Here is a 16,788-nt window from a genome sequence, read left to right on the forward strand (position 1 = left end):
AGTCAACTGCTACTCATTCTTTACACCTTGAGCTAGGCCTGGGTTATATTTTAGACACAATAAATCTAGCTCCGCTCCTGATGTGGATCAAGCTCTGGCTAAATCCGAACCTTAGTCTTAACCACAGGATCATTAAAGACTGTCTTAATTTAGACCACAGGAGGGATATTCAGTGGTTGTCATAGGTTGAATCCCTGGCCGTGAAGCTGGGACGCCCTGAGATCTTCGATAGTCCAGAATCCCTGTGTAAAGCTGATTTATTGTGGGTGAAGACTAACTTTATCAGGATACGTGCTGCCGAGCGCGAAGCGGATGAGCTATGCAAACCCTCTGTGAGGGCACATGTAATGATAACCTCATCATTTGAGTTGGCTCCTTATCTGGCAGTGGTCACTAATTTGTTTCATAGGTGGTTACTGACCAAGCTCCACTTCAATCAAATTTATACGGTTCTGTGGGACGAGAAAGATTGGTGTAAGCTTGAGGAGTCGTCCCCATGCAAATGTGATGGTTTTTCCACCCAGGATAATGCGCATTTTTTGTTCTTTTGTTCTTTTTATTGTGAACCTCGTATTCGATATTTAAAACCAATCCTGAAGGAGATGGGTTTCACGCAGTACAAGCCTGCACTGTTATATTTACAGATGATGAATTCTCCTGTAATTATATATTGCACTGCTAGTTTTTTGGCTGCATCTGTTAGATGTAAGAGATTAAGGTCAAGATTGGAATTACAATTGAGGATAGATACTTAAATCCATGTCTACCGTACTGTTGAGCGCAAACTGTAATGAATTTTGTGTAAATATTGCTTTTTTAACCTGTTTTTTTAAATCTACCTAATGTTTAATACTGTATTAATCGATTTTAAGATGTCTCAATTGTATGATATATGACTTAGAATACTTTTATGATTTTAACTAATCGAATAAAGTGGTTTTTGACTTGACTTGACTTGACCTCTTGGTCATGGGAGCAAACCCTGTTAGGTTCTATCAACCTTTCGTCCTAGAAAGTATGTAGATACTGCAAGACCTTAATTTGTTTAAACTAAGCAAGAGACTGACTGACCTGGTGAAGCACAAAAGACAATTTCTCACTGGTACTGAATTATGACACAACATTGGTTCATAGAGTTGTATCAATAAATCGGGTGTGGTGCAAACTTAGTGGCCAATTAACGGGAATGTGCCTCAGCAAAACCAGTGGGTACCGCAGGACGCTTCACTTATTGTTAGAGACTTAGTCCCATGGCTGGTCCAGCCAGGTGGTGTACGAGTGGTTGCCCTGCAACACAGGGGGCAGGGCCGCAAGGTGTGGGAAACACTTGTTGGAGGACTCTGGCTGCATAAGTGTATTAAAGCTATCCACATTTCCTCATCTGCACCCGGCAATACCTGTAATCTGGGTGCTGGGCAATCCACGCCAGGGTGGGTGCACCAATATGGCATCACATCAATTTAAAGTCCACAGTTATACTGAGATTGGGTCCTGTACAGACTGTCCTCCCCGCTCTCACCATCCACTTGTCGGCATTCTGGTATACATTAGCAGAAGTGTGGCACGGGGCTACTCACGCTAGGGTGGGGACATCAGCTGGGTCATTCAGCAGCTAAGGATTGCAGTCAGACAGTGACGGTGATGGGCTTGCAGGCAATGATGACATGAAGCAGAATACTGTAAAGAGGAGTGTGGGTAAAGGGTTCCGACAATTACACTATATACCCCGCAGCCATTCAGCCAGGTGGGTTGCCTTTAGTTTGGCATTCCAACAAGTGTGCTGTGGCTTCAATAGTGTTGAGAAATTAGGTTTGGAACAGATATGCTGACTATCACCAGAACACACATTGCAATCATAGTTAAGAAGCTGCAGGCAATCTTTGTTCATATGTTTTACCCTTGGTTCTCACTAACCAAAAGCTTTCGCAACTTTTCGGCACACTGGTATACCTTTAGCAAAAGTCTGGCTATGGGCTACCTGCGCTAGGGTGGGAACACCAGCATTGCGACACAGCATCTGGAGACTGAAGTCAGGCTGATAGGTTTTGCATGCAATAAGCACGTGATATGTATCAGTATATTTGGGGTACAATTGGGAGACCTTAGGCCTCATCCCTGTTTTTAGATCCACCTTGTTGTGTTTTAGGAGGGAGAGGAGCACCGGGCATCCTCGAAAGAACATGAGTAGTTTAAATCCGATGCACGTCCACAGGTTCACTGGCTGGTGCGGCACTTTGTCATCAGTCTGAATTCTCGTATTTGGGACCCTGGAAACAAGGGCTTAGTGAACACCCGAAAGAAAAGGTACAAACTTGCACACAGTGCATTATGGTTTGCATCACACAGAACTTTGGTTACAAAGAGAGCTGTTTCATATCACCAAGGGGTTCTATTCCTGGCTGATGCTGTACTCCTATACATATGGAGGTCAGCAGATAAAGATAAGGGTTTTGTGTTAGCCACAACATTAACTTATTTAAACAAATATACTCGTGGACTTGAAAGCAGACACCTATACGCTTACCAGCAAATCCTATTATCAGGGCCTGGGTAGTGAGGGGTAAATACATGCCACAGCCAACCCCTAATTAGAAGGCCCTTTAGCACATAGCCCACAAGAGGGACATATCTGGGAACTGTAGTTAAAGAGGAGCACAGTAGTTCCCAACTTCCAGAGAGACCATTTAACTTTCCTACAGAAGGATACATTAAGCCAAGTAGAAGCCCACCAAGCAGGAGAGCTTGGTCTAAATTGAATTCAAAATCAAATAAAATAAAGAAGGGCTTGGTAAATTAGGCATGGCCTCCTAAGCGCAAACGCAACATGGTACCCCGATAGGGACAAGGCACACTTGCCAGAGGTTGATAGGGAAGTGGTCCAGCTGAAGGGACTGGTATCTGCAGGCTGCAGGACGTTCTGAAGCCTGCCATGGTGGGGGGGGGGGGGCCTAGATATGGCGGCAGCCACATCTAGTTCTTTGGCAAAGTTACAGGACGATCCGGAGGCTGAATGGTACATAGGGTTACCCTCTTCAGGAGCACAATAGCGGAGCAGATGCCAAGCAACCCCATGAGTCTGTACAACAGGACCCTTGGAGGAAAACGACGGCGCCCCGCTAGCCCTTCAGGCGGTTGTAAGCCTGAGCAACCGGGGTCTTGCCTAGACACACTCGAACCCATAAAAAGGCGTGAGTAAAGGGATGGACTGGTGGTCTACGGTATTTAAGGGGGATAATTCCACAAAATGGTAGCACCGAGTGGGTTGGCCACTGCAATTTGCTCATCAGGCGGACAGGGCAGCTAAGATTAGTCACCGCTGCCTGCACTTGGATTGCCCGTAAATAAACCTGCAGCAAAATGTTCTCCAACAAACATGTCTTGTATGTTTATTGTATTGCTGTGCATGCTATGTTCTTCTTGCAGGTGGAGGTTGCCTATATCGGCACCATGTTCCAGTACCGAGCCCCTGAAACCCTGTCATAGGTCTGCTAATGCAACTCCCTTGTGCTGTTCCAGAATGAAGCCCCTGTCACAGATCTGCTAATGCACCACCCTCCGTGCTGTTCCAGCACCAAGCTCCTGTCACAGGTCTGCTAATGCACCTCCCCCTCTGCGCTGTTCCAGTACCGAGCCCCCGTCACGGGTCTTGTTGGACTTGGCCCTTCTGGCAGGTTCACCCCTAAACTTTTTGCTTTTTATGGTGACCCAGTGTTAGTGATTTTTGGCTTCTGCGCACTTTACCACTTTATCCCAGGGTAAAGTGCGTGCATGTAGTGAGGTTGGCCTGCCCACCCATAGGAATGCATGGGGAATGTATGTGTCCATGTTAGTTCCTGATGCGTGGGGAACGCAGGGGCGAGTTTGGTATGTGTGGACTCGTGTGATCAAATGCTGCGCGATGATGTGTGCGGCATGATCGTGTCTAGTGTGGAAGTGCCACTTCTTGAAGTTGCCTGTCTGTGTAAATTATGTGAATTGGCTGTCTGGCTTGTGATTGGCTGGAGCTGGCTGGTGAGTCTGGCTCCAGGAGTCAGGATGGGTCTGCCCCGGTGGTGAGTGGAGAGATCTGCATGACTGATGTGAGGGAGGAGTGCACCTGGGACCTGAATAGGGCTGGGCTTTCCCCACACAATGCTGGCTGTGCCCCCTGTGGTGCGTCTAATGTCCCTAGACCGGCCAGTGAATGGGAAGAGGGGCTGAGCACATCAGAGTGCTCCAAAACCAGCTGCGACTGGTTTTCCCCCCACCCTGCAGACACAGACAAAAGGAATTATGTGTATAAGAAGGGGCTGTGACCCAATTAAACGTTTCTCTCCCTGATCCTAAACTTGAGGGGGGCCTGCTGCTGCTGGGGGCCAGGAGGTACCGCCACTGGGGACTGCATTCCTGCCTGGAGGGCCCTGTGAGCTGGCCCATGGGCCCAGCCTTTCCCCCCCCTACTTTGCTCCAGGACTTTCTTTGAACCTTGCGCTCCAGTGCCTGGGAAGCACTGTGGCTGGATTGCCGGCGGATCCCTTGTTTTTGATTCCTAGGAGAGGCGCTTTGTGTTCTGCCTGCCTGGGGATCCTAGGGAGGAGCGCTTCAGCTTTCTTGCAGCAGCCCGGAGCTGCAATCGTCCTTCCACGAGGGTATCCCCGGCGTGGGGATCCCCCTTGGCTGTGTTTCCAAGCAGGTGCCCACCCTGCATTTGCCCTGCAATATTGCTAATTCTGAGGGGTGCCTACCCCGTGTTCTGCCCCTTTGTTTTGACCTCTGACGGGTGGCCACCCGCCAGGGACACTGCCGTAATTGAATATTAATTTATTCACCGGGTGCCTATCCCGGATTGCTGCCGTGAGGTGCTTTCCCTCCTTCGGGCCGCCGCGCTCCCTGCGAGGACCCGGAAGTGCCCCTGTACAGAGAAGAAGGTCAGCGGCCAGCTTGGTTGTAGGCGGGGCCTCGCGGACGGAAGCGGAAGGGCCCAGCGGCAGGAAGTGTCGCGTAGAGAGAGCCCGCCCCCTCCCCACCCAAAGCCGAGAGCACTGGCCGCCAGAGCAGCGAGGTATCCCGAGTCCCGCTGGTGCAGGGAGCCACAGAGCCGTGAGAGGACGCCGATACCAGAGACTGGTGAGTGCAGCAGGGTGCCCGTGTTGTGCTGGTGAGCCCCTGAGCGGGACTCCGACGACGGGAGCGTTTGTTGCGGGCCCCCGACAGGGGGCCTTTTGGTATTCCTAGTCCCCAGAGGCGGGACTCCAGCGTTGGGGCGTTGGGAGACATTTATTATTTAGAGCCTGTCAAGGGTTCCGGGGGCCAGGGTCTTTTGAATCCCCAGTGAGGGACTGCAATGTTAGTGCCAGCATCTTTCCAGAGCCCACGAGGCTCCACCAGGATTGCGGGCATAATTGTTTTCGAGCCCTCGAGGCTCCCCAGGGGCACTGTTATTTCGAGCCTGAGAGGCTCCAACGTTGCTTGTGCACACTCTTTGTTCTAGAGCCCCGAGGCTGGGGGACATTTGTGTAGAGCCCACGAGAGGCTCCTGGGGACATAATTGTTTAGAGCCACAAGGCTCCTGAGGCCCCAGAATTTCTTCAGAGCCCACGAGACCCCCAAGATTGTTTTGGGCACCAGGGTTATTCAGAGCCCAGAGGAGATCCCCAGCTGCCCAGCACTTAGTGGGCAGCTGCTTCGTTTAGGCTTGCCCCTTTGCGCATTTCTTCTGTTGGCTGCCTGCGCCCTGACTTTGCTGGACACAGGTCGTTTCACCCCAGAGAGGCCAGGTTGGACTGGGGACAGGTTATATGTTTTTCCCCCATGTGATCTTTGCGCAATGTGATTAATTGCCTAATGTGATTTCTGCATCATGTGTAATGTCTTTTGCCTATACCTCTGAATGTATGTTTATGCTTAGGAGGTTGTTTTTCCTAGTATCGGTGTTGCTAGTGAGTTCATGGTTCCCTGCGTGATATTTTCCTAAGGTGGTTAGGGTTGCGTAGGTGGTACTTACCTTTTACCAGTGGTTACTGGTTGTGTGCTATATTTGCTATTTGGTGCTACAGTTATTATATGTGCTATGTTCTAAAAGTGCTATTTCTACAAAGTGCTAGTTCTAAAAGTGTTGATTCCTGACAGTGGTCCCTGTGGCCCTGTCCTGTATATATAATCCTCCGTAAATTCTGCCGGTGCCTATGGCACATTGTAAAGTGTGTATTTATTATGTAATGTGTTTGGTATAATACAAAGGCTATTTTTATATATAACCTTGTGTGGAGTTTCCTTTGTGGTGGGCCTTGGGTGTTGTTGCTGGGTGCGCACGCAAACGCTTTACACATTGTCTCTGAGATAAGCCTGACTGCTCGTGCCAAGCTACCAAGGGGGTGGGCAGGGGTTATCTTGGCGGGTGACTTCCTTGCCCTGACTTAGAATGGTGGTTTCTACCAGGCTTTGGCGCAAGCCTTAGCCAACCGGAAATTGACATTTCTAGCAGGTCTGCTAAGGCATCTCCCTCCGTGCTGTTCAAGTACTGAGCCCCCGTCACATGTCTGCTAATGCACCCCCCTCCGTGCTGTTCCAGCAACGACCCTCCGTCACAGGTCTGCTAATGCACCCCCCCTCCGTGCTGTTCCATTACTGAGCCCCCGTCACAGGTCTACTAAAGCAGCGTCCTTCGTGCTGTTCCAGGACAGAGCCCCAGACACAGGTCTGTTAATGTACCGCCCTCCGTGCTCTTCCAGCACCTCTGTCCTGCCCGTCAGACACTGTGCTATTTTAGTGCTGGCCCCGAAACACAGCTCTGGCACTGCATGCTGATCCAGCGCTAACATTCACACATTGCTCAGTCAGTGGACCTCAGTCCTGACCTGCAAGCCTCGCACAGTCACAGTGCATGCTAATGAAATGAAATGAATTGAAAATGGCACTTATAAGAGCATGACTACCCTAAGGCCTCCCTGCGCTAGGAACAGAACCTACCCAGTGAGCGGCTTTAGATGGCCGGGAACAAGAACGTCTTCAGCTGTCTGCGAAAAGATAGATGGTCTTCTTCCAAACAAATGTGGTTTGGAAGAGCATTCCACCTCTTGGAGGCAATGTAGAGGAATTGTCTGCCCCCACTTCTAGCCCTATATATTCTAGGTACTATTGCCAATTGTTTATTTTCCGAGTGTAGGGCTCTGCTGGGATAGTATGGGGAAATTATGGACTGTAAGACTGCCAGGCCTTTAGAAGTCATAACCAGTCCGGTGAAGCAAAGGGATTTTAACTGGATCCTCTCCGCAGTTGGCAGCCAATGTAGAGAGGCTATAAGGGCTCGCGCGCATTCTCTGTGGGGGGGGGGGGGGGGATGTAAAAGCAATCGAGCTGCACAAATCTGCACCGTCTGAAGTTTCTTTATTGTAGATCCCAGAGAGGCAAATAAAGGGCATTTGCATAGTCAAAAAGAGAGGATTAGGGTTTGGACCAGCAATTTCTTCACACTGAAGGGCAGTAGGGGGAGGACTTTCCTAACCATTTTAAGTAGTCTATAGCAGCACCGTGCTACCTTCTGGGCTTGCGCCTTCATGTCTAGCTTATGATCAAGCCAGACTGCCAAGCTTTTTCTTTTTTCTTTGGGAGGGGGTATGCTGCCCAGGCATTTAGGCCATAGAGAGGTGGAACCTAATCGGAGAGGTTTACCCAGAAACATCAGGTCTGTTTTTGCTCCATTTAGTTGTAAATAATCCAGCGCTAACATTCACGCACTGCTCAGCCAGTGTACCTCAGTCCTGACCTGCAAGCCTCGCACTGCATGCTGATCCAGTGCTAACATTCACTCACTGCTCAGCCAACGTACCTCAGTCCTGAGCTGCAAGCCTCGCACAGCATGCTGATCCAGTGCTAACATTCACACACTGCTCAGCCAGTGTACCTCAGTCCTGACCTGCAAGCCTCGCACTGCATGCTGATCCAGCGCTAACATTCACGCACTGCTCAGCCAGTATACCTCTGCCCTGTGCTGCAAGCCTCGCACTGCATGCTGATCCAGCGCTAACATTCACACACTGTTCAGACAGTGTACCTCAGTCCTGACCTGCAAGCCTCGCACTGCATGCTGATCCAGTGCTAACATTCACTCACTGCTCAGACAGTGTACCTCAGTCCTGAGCTGCAAGCCTCGCATAGCATGCTGATCCAGTGCTAACATTCACACACTGCTCAGCCAGTGTACCTCAGTCCTGACCTGCAAGCCTCGCACTGCATGCTGATCCAGCGCTAACATTCACGCACTGCTCAGCCAGTGTACCTCAGTCCTGACCTGCAAGCCTCGCACTGCATGCTGATCCAGTGCTAACATTCACTCACTGCTCAGACAGTGTACCTCAGTCCTGAGCTGCAAGCCTCGCACTGCATGCTGATCCAGTGCTAACATTCACTCACTGCTCAGACAGTGTACCTCAGTCCTGAGCTGCAAGCCTCGCACAGCATGCTGATCCAGTGCTAACATTCACACACTGCTCAGCCAGTGTACCTCAGTCCTGACCTGCAAGCCTCGCACTGCATGCTGATCCAGCGCTAACATTCACGCACTGCTCAGCCAGTATACCTCTGCCCTGTGCTGCAAGCCTCGCACTGCATGCTGATCCAGCGCTAACATTCACGCACTGCTCAGCCAGTGTATACCTCTGCCCTGTGCTGCAAGCCTCGCACTGCATGCTGATCCAGCGCTAACATTCATGCACTGCTCAGCCAGTGTACCTCAGTCCTGAGCTGCAAGCCTCGCACTGCTTGCTGATCCAGCGCTAACATTCACACACTGCTCAGCCAACGTACCTCAGTCCTGAGCTGCAAGCCTCGCACTGCATGCTGATCCAGTGCTAACATTCACTCACTGCTCAGCCAGTATATACCTCTGCCCTGTGCTGCAAGCCTCGCACTGCATGCTGATCCAGCGCTATCATTCACTCACTGCTCAGACAGTGTACCTCAGTCCTGAGCTGCAAGCCTCGCACTGCATGCTGATCCAGCGCTAACATTCATGCACTGCTCAGACAGTGTACCTCAGTCCTGAGCTGCAAGCCTCGCACTGCATGCTGATCCAGCGCTAACATTCACACACTGCTCAGCCAGTGTACCTCAGTCCTGAGCTGCAAGCCTCGCACTGCATGCTGATCCAGCGCTAACATTCACACACTGCTCAGACAGTGTACCTCTGCCCTGTGCTGCAAGCCTCGCACTGCATGCTGATCCAGCGCTAACATTCACACACTGTTCAGACAGTGTACCTCAGTCCTGAGCTGCAAGCCTCGCACTGCATGCTGATCCAGAGCTAACATTCACGCACTGCTCAGCCAGTGTACCTCAGTCCTGAGCTGCAAGCCTCGCACTGCATGCTGATCCAGCGCTAACATTCACGCACTGCTCAGCCAGTATACCTCTGCCCTGTGCTGCAAGCCTCGCACTGCATGCTGATCCAGCGCTAACATTCATGCACTGCTCAGCCAGCGTACCTCAGTCCTGAGCTGCAAGCCTCGCACTGCATGCTGATCCAGCGCTAACATTCACGCACTGCTCAGCCAGTGTACCTCAGTCCTGAGCTGCAAGCCTCGCACTGCATGCTGATCCAGCGATAACATTCATGCACTGCTCAGCCAGCGTACCTCAGTCCTGAGCTGCAAGCCTCGCACTGCATGCTGATCCAGCGCTAACATTCACGCACTGCTCAGCCAGTATACCTCTGCCCTGTGCTGCAAGCCTCGCACTGCATGCTGATCCAGCGCTAACATTCACACACTGCTCAGACAGTATACCTCTGCCCTGTGCTGCAAGCCTTGCACTGCATGCTGATCCAGCGCTAACATTCATGCACTGCTCAGCCAGCGTACCTCAGTCCTGACCTGCAAGCCTCGCACTGCATGCTGATCCAGCGCTAACATTCACGCACTGCTCAGCCAGTGTACCTCAGTCCTGAGCTGCAAGCCTCGCACTGCATGCTGATCCAGCGCTAACATTCACGCACTGCTCAGCCAGTGTACCTCAGTCCTGACCTGCAAGCCTCGCACTGCATGCTGATCCAGCGCTAACATTCATGCACTGCTCAGCCAGCGTACCTCAGTCCTGAGCTGCAAGCCTCGCACTGCATGCTGATCCAGCGCTAACATTCATGCACTGCTCAGCCAGTGTACCTCAGTCCTGACCTGCAAGCCTCGCACTGCATGCTGATCCAGCGCTAACATTCACACACTGTTCAGACAGTATACCTCTGCCCTGTGCTGCAAGCCTCGCACTGCATGCTGATCCAGTGCTAACATTCACACACTGCTCAGCCAGCGTACCTCAGTCCTGAGCTGCAAGCCTCGCACAGCATGCTGATCCAGTGCTAACATTCACACACTGCTCAGCCAGTGTACCTCAGTCCTGACCTGCAAGCCTCGCACTGCATGCTGATCCAGCGCTAACATTCACGCACTGCTCAGCCAGTATACCTCTGCCCTGTGCTGCAAGCCTCGCACTGCATGCTGATCCAGCGCTAACATTCACGCACTGCTCAGCCAGTATACCTCTGCCCTGTGCTGCAAGCTTCGCACTGCATGCTGATCCAGCGCTAACATTCATGCACTGCTCAGCCAGCGTACCTCAGTCCTGAGCTGCAAGCCTCGCACAGCATGCTGATCCAGTGCTAACATTCACACACTGCTCAGCCAGTGTACCTCAGTCCTGACCTGCAAGCCTCGCACTGCATGCTGATCCAGCGCTAACATTCACGCACTGCTCAGCCAGTGTACCTCAGTCCTGAGCTGCAAGCCTCGCACTGCATGCTGATCCAGCGCTAACATTCACGCACTGCTCAGCCAGTGTACCTCAGTCCTGACCTGCAAGCCTCGCACTGCATGCTGATCCAGCGCTAACATTCATGCACTGCTCAGCCAGCGTACCTCAGTCCTGAGCTGCAAGCCTCGTACTGCATGCTGATCCAGCGCTAACATTCACGCACTGCTCAGCCAGTATACCTCTGCCCTGTGCTGCAAGCCTCGCACTGCATGCTGATCCAGCGCTAACATTCACGCACTGCTCAGCCAGTATACCTCTGCCCTGTGCTGCAAGCTTCGCACTGCATGCTGATCCAGCGCTAACATTCATGCACTGCTCAGCCAGTGTACCTCAGTCCTGAGCTGCAAGCCTCGCACAGCATGCTGATCCAGTGCTAACATTCACACACTGCTCAGCCAGTGTACCTCAGTCCTGACCTGCAAGCCTCGCACTGCATGCTGATCCAGCGCTAACATTCACGCACTGCTCAGCCAGTGTACCTCAGGCCTGAGCTGCAAGCCTCGCACTGCATGCTGATCCAGCGCTAACATTCACGCACTGCTCAGCCAGTGTACCTCAGTCCTGACCTGCAAGCCTCGCACTGCATGCTGATCCAGCGCTAACATTCATGCACTGCTCAGCCAGCGTACCTCAGTCCTGAGCTGCAAGCCTCGCACTGCATGCTGATCCAGCGCTAACATTCACGCACTGCTCAGCCAGTATACCTCTGCCCTGTGCTGCAAGCCTCGCACTGCATGCTGATCCAGCGCTAACATTCACACACTGCTCAGCCAGTGTACCTCAGTCCTGACCTGCAAGCCTCGCACTGCATGCTGATCCAGCGCTAACATTCATGCACTGCTCAGCCAGCGTACCTCAGTCCTGAGCTGCAAGCCTCGCACAGCATGCTGATCCAGTGCTAACATTCACACACTGCTCAGCCAGTGTACCTCAGTCCTGACCTGCAAGCCTCGCACTGCATGCTGATCCAGCGCTAACATTCACGCACTGCTCAGCCAGTATACCTCTGCCCTGTGCTGCAAGCCTCGCACTGCATGCTGATCCAGCGCTAACATTCACGCACTGCTCAGCCAGTGTATACCTCTGCCCTGTGCTGCAAGCCTCGCACTGCATGCTGATCCAGCGCTAACATTCATGCACTGCTCAGCCAGTGTACCTCAGTCCTGAGCTGCAAGCCTCGCACTGCTTGCTGATCCAGCGCTAACATTCACACACTGCTCAGCCAACGTACCTCAGTCCTGAGCTGCAAGCCTCGCACTGCATGCTGATCCAGTGCTAACATTCACTCACTGCTCAGCCAGTATATACCTCTGCCCTGTGCTGCAAGCCTCGCACTGCATGCTGATCCAGCGCTATCATTCACTCACTGCTCAGACAGTGTACCTCAGTCCTGAGCTGCAAGCCTCGCACTGCATGCTGATCCAGCGCTAACATTCATGCACTGCTCAGACAGTGTACCTCAGTCCTGAGCTGCAAGCCTCGCACTGCATGCTGATCCAGCGCTAACATTCACACACTGCTCAGCCAGTGTACCTCAGTCCTGAGCTGCAAGCCTCGCACTGCATGCTGATCCAGCGCTAACATTCACACACTGCTCAGACAGTGTACCTCTGCCCTGTGCTGCAAGCCTCGCACTGCATGCTGATCCAGCGCTAACATTCACACACTGTTCAGACAGTGTACCTCAGTCCTGAGCTGCAAGCCTCGCACTGCATGCTGATCCAGAGCTAACATTCACGCACTGCTCAGCCAGTGTACCTCAGTCCTGAGCTGCAAGCCTCGCACTGCATGCTGATCCAGCGCTAACATTCACGCACTGCTCAGCCAGTATACCTCTGCCCTGTGCTGCAAGCCTCGCACTGCATGCTGATCCAGCGCTAACATTCATGCACTGCTCAGCCAGCGTACCTCAGTCCTGAGCTGCAAGCCTCGCACTGCATGCTGATCCAGCGCTAACATTCACGCACTGCTCAGCCAGTGTACCTCAGTCCTGAGCTGCAAGCCTCGCACTGCATGCTGATCCAGCGATAACATTCATGCACTGCTCAGCCAGCGTACCTCAGTCCTGAGCTGCAAGCCTCGCACTGCATGCTGATCCAGCGCTAACATTCACGCACTGCTCAGCCAGTATACCTCTGCCCTGTGCTGCAAGCCTCGCACTGCATGCTGATCCAGCGCTAACATTCACACACTGCTCAGACAGTATACCTCTGCCCTGTGCTGCAAGCCTTGCACTGCATGCTGATCCAGCGCTAACATTCATGCACTGCTCAGCCAGCGTACCTCAGTCCTGACCTGCAAGCCTCGCACTGCATGCTGATCCAGCGCTAACATTCACGCACTGCTCAGCCAGTGTACCTCAGTCCTGAGCTGCAAGCCTCGCACTGCATGCTGATCCAGCGCTAACATTCACGCACTGCTCAGCCAGTGTACCTCAGTCCTGACCTGCAAGCCTCGCACTGCATGCTGATCCAGCGCTAACATTCATGCACTGCTCAGCCAGCGTACCTCAGTCCTGAGCTGCAAGCCTCGCACTGCATGCTGATCCAGCGCTAACATTCATGCACTGCTCAGCCAGTGTACCTCAGTCCTGACCTGCAAGCCTCGCACTGCATGCTGATCCAGCGCTAACATTCACACACTGTTCAGACAGTATACCTCTGCCCTGTGCTGCAAGCCTCGCACTGCATGCTGATCCAGTGCTAACATTCACACACTGCTCAGCCAGCGTACCTCAGTCCTGAGCTGCAAGCCTCGCACAGCATGCTGATCCAGTGCTAACATTCACACACTGCTCAGCCAGTGTACCTCAGTCCTGACCTGCAAGCCTCGCACTGCATGCTGATCCAGCGCTAACATTCACGCACTGCTCAGCCAGTATACCTCTGCCCTGTGCTGCAAGCCTCGCACTGCATGCTGATCCAGCGCTAACATTCACGCACTGCTCAGCCAGTATACCTCTGCCCTGTGCTGCAAGCTTCGCACTGCATGCTGATCCAGCGCTAACATTCATGCACTGCTCAGCCAGCGTACCTCAGTCCTGAGCTGCAAGCCTCGCACAGCATGCTGATCCAGTGCTAACATTCACACACTGCTCAGCCAGTGTACCTCAGTCCTGACCTGCAAGCCTCGCACTGCATGCTGATCCAGCGCTAACATTCACGCACTGCTCAGCCAGTGTACCTCAGTCCTGAGCTGCAAGCCTCGCACTGCATGCTGATCCAGCGCTAACATTCACGCACTGCTCAGCCAGTGTACCTCAGTCCTGACCTGCAAGCCTCGCACTGCATGCTGATCCAGCGCTAACATTCATGCACTGCTCAGCCAGCGTACCTCAGTCCTGAGCTGCAAGCCTCGTACTGCATGCTGATCCAGCGCTAACATTCACGCACTGCTCAGCCAGTGTACCTCAGTCCTGACCTGCAAGCCTCGCACTGCATGCTGATCCAGCGCTAACATTCATGCACTGCTCAGCCAGCGTACCTCAGTCCTGAGCTGCAAGCCTCGTACTGCATGCTGATCCAGCGCTAACATTCACGCACTGCTCAGCCAGTATACCTCTGCCCTGTGCTGCAAGCCTCGCACTGCATGCTGATCCAGCGCTAACATTCACGCACTGCTCAGCCAGTATACCTCTGCCCTGTGCTGCAAGCTTCGCACTGCATGCTGATCCAGCGCTAACATTCATGCACTGCTCAGCCAGTGTACCTCAGTCCTGAGCTGCAAGCCTCGCACAGCATGCTGATCCAGTGCTAACATTCACACACTGCTCAGCCAGTGTACCTCAGTCCTGACCTGCAAGCCTCGCACTGCATGCTGATCCAGCGCTAACATTCACGCACTGCTCAGCCAGTGTACCTCAGGCCTGAGCTGCAAGCCTCGCACTGCATGCTGATCCAGCGCTAACATTCACGCACTGCTCAGCCAGTGTACCTCAGTCCTGACCTGCAAGCCTCGCACTGCATGCTGATCCAGCGCTAACATTCATGCACTGCTCAGCCAGCGTACCTCAGTCCTGAGCTGCAAGCCTCGCACTGCATGCTGATCCAGCGCTAACATTCACGCACTGCTCAGCCAGTATACCTCTGCCCTGTGCTGCAAGCCTCGCACTGCATGCTGATCCAGCGCTAACATTCACACACTGCTCAGCCAGTGTACCTCAGTCCTGACCTGCAAGCCTCGCACTGCATGCTGATCCAGCGCTAACATTCATGCACTGCTCAGCCAGCGTACCTCAGTCCTGAGCTGCAAGCCTCGCACAGCATGCAGATCCAGTGCTAACATTCACACACTGCTCAGCCAGTGTACCTCAGTCCTGACCTGCAAGCCTCGCACTGCATGCTGATCCAGCGCTAACATTCAAGCACTGCTCAGCCAGTGTACCTCAGTCCTGACCTGCAAACCTCGCACTGACTGCATGCTGATCCAGAGCTAACATTCACACACTGTTCATCCAGTGTACCTCAGTCCTGAGCTGCAAGCCTCGCACTGCATGCTGATCCAGCGCTAACATTCAAGCACTGCTCAGCCAGTGTACCTCAGTCCTGACCTGCAAACCTCGCACTGACTGCATGCTGATCCAGAGCTAACATTCACACACTGTTCATCCAGTGTACCTCAGTCCTGACCTGCAAGCCTCGCACTGCATGCTGATCCAGCGCTAACATTCAAGCACTGCTCAGCCAGTGTACCTCAGTCCTGACCTGCAAACCTCGCACTGACTGCATGCTGATCCAGCGCTAACATTCACGCACTGTTCATCCAGTGTACCTCAGTCCTGAGCTGCAAGCCTCGCACTGCATGCTGATCCAGCGCTAACATTCAAGCACTGCTCAGCCAGTGTACCTCAGTCCTGACCTGCAAACCTCGCACTGACTGCATGCTGATCCAGCGCTAACATTCACACACTGCTCAGCCAGTGTACCTCAGTCCTGAGCTGCAAGCCTCGCTCCTTCGGTCGTGGTTGGCTCTGGATTCCCGCCGCTTGCTGCTGCAGTGCTTGGGTTAAGTGCCTAGCCTCTGATCTGCGGGACGGAATAGTACCAAGCCGAGCCCGCCCGAGTCTGCCCTGCCAGCCCGAAGTGAACTTTAGAGGCTCCTCCCCGGGACAGAGCGCCCCCCCAGCCTTGTGATGCAATGGACGGTTACAACATCGGGAGGGCCAGGGCGTGTCTCTGGCAGGCTGACCTCATCCGGCCCCTCATCTTGCAGGTGACTCTCAGGGGAAGCAGCACTAGGGGTATAAGGCACGATTAGAACCAAAGCAGCCGAAAGAGAGAAGGGGGGAGGAGCACCGAGATGAACGGGAAATACAAAGAGCGAGCCAAGGAGGAAGACACGAGAGAGTGCTGTTCAGGCGAAGATGGGCTGGGGTGTGGCTGAGGAGAGTAGGGAGAGAGGGGGGATAGATGAGTGATAGTGAGGGAGAGGAGAGGAAAGAGTGATCCGTGGAGGCTGAGGCGAGAGAGAGCGAAAGAGACACAGAGAGGGGGAAGACAGAGGAAAGGGGAGAAGATAAGGAGGGGAGGAGGATGATCTATGGTGGCCGGTGAGAGACAAAGGGAGAGAGATACAGAGAGGGTGAAAGAGAAAGAGAGAAGCTAAGGAGAGACCAGGAAGAGAGAGGGATTGAAGTGAGGGACAGGGATCGAGAAGGAAAGAGTGAAGGATGGTGAAGGAGCGGTAATACGGGTACAAGAAAGACAAAGAGAAGAAAAAAGAGAGAGAGAAGAGAGACACAGATATAGGAAGGGAAATGAAGGAAGTAAACGAGTAAAAGTGTCGACACATTCCTTCAATTCTGTGCGCTGTCGAAAGTGCCTTGCAGAACGCTGGCCTGTAGGTTTATACAAAAACAACAGTTGATGGACGGAATGCCGAACACTGTCATACATTCACCTCATTTCAGAGATTGGGCCTAAATCCATATTTTTTTTGCTCACCATGCCGTTCCAGTTTGGACCCAGCCATATGCAAATCAGTCTTGATCCTGTGCCTCATGGGATT

At 52.9% G+C, this 16,788-nt stretch overlaps 1 protein-coding gene across 4 annotated transcripts in view; it reads right to left on the bottom strand.

The window, feature by feature from the left end:
- LOC147736543 (aldehyde dehydrogenase family 3 member B1-like) overlaps positions 1–16,254 on the bottom strand; it is a 329,280-nt gene extending 313,026 nt beyond the window's left edge. For 2 of the 4 annotated variants that reach the window (XM_086953288.1, XM_086953285.1), the window contains exon 1: positions 15,707–16,232. The gene's annotated coding sequence lies outside the window, so the exon portion shown is untranslated. Of the gene's footprint in view, positions 1–15,706 lie in introns of all 4 variants that reach the window. The other 2 variants (XM_086953287.1, XM_086953292.1) reach the window with 2 other exon arrangements.
- Positions 16,255–16,788: the final 534 nt, after the last annotated feature.

The sequence above is a fragment of the Lissotriton vulgaris genome, chromosome 1_2 (assembly GCF_964263255.1).
Source record: "Lissotriton vulgaris chromosome 1_2, aLisVul1.2, whole genome shotgun sequence".
NCBI classification, from domain to species: Eukaryota; Metazoa; Chordata; class Amphibia; order Caudata; family Salamandridae; genus Lissotriton; species Lissotriton vulgaris.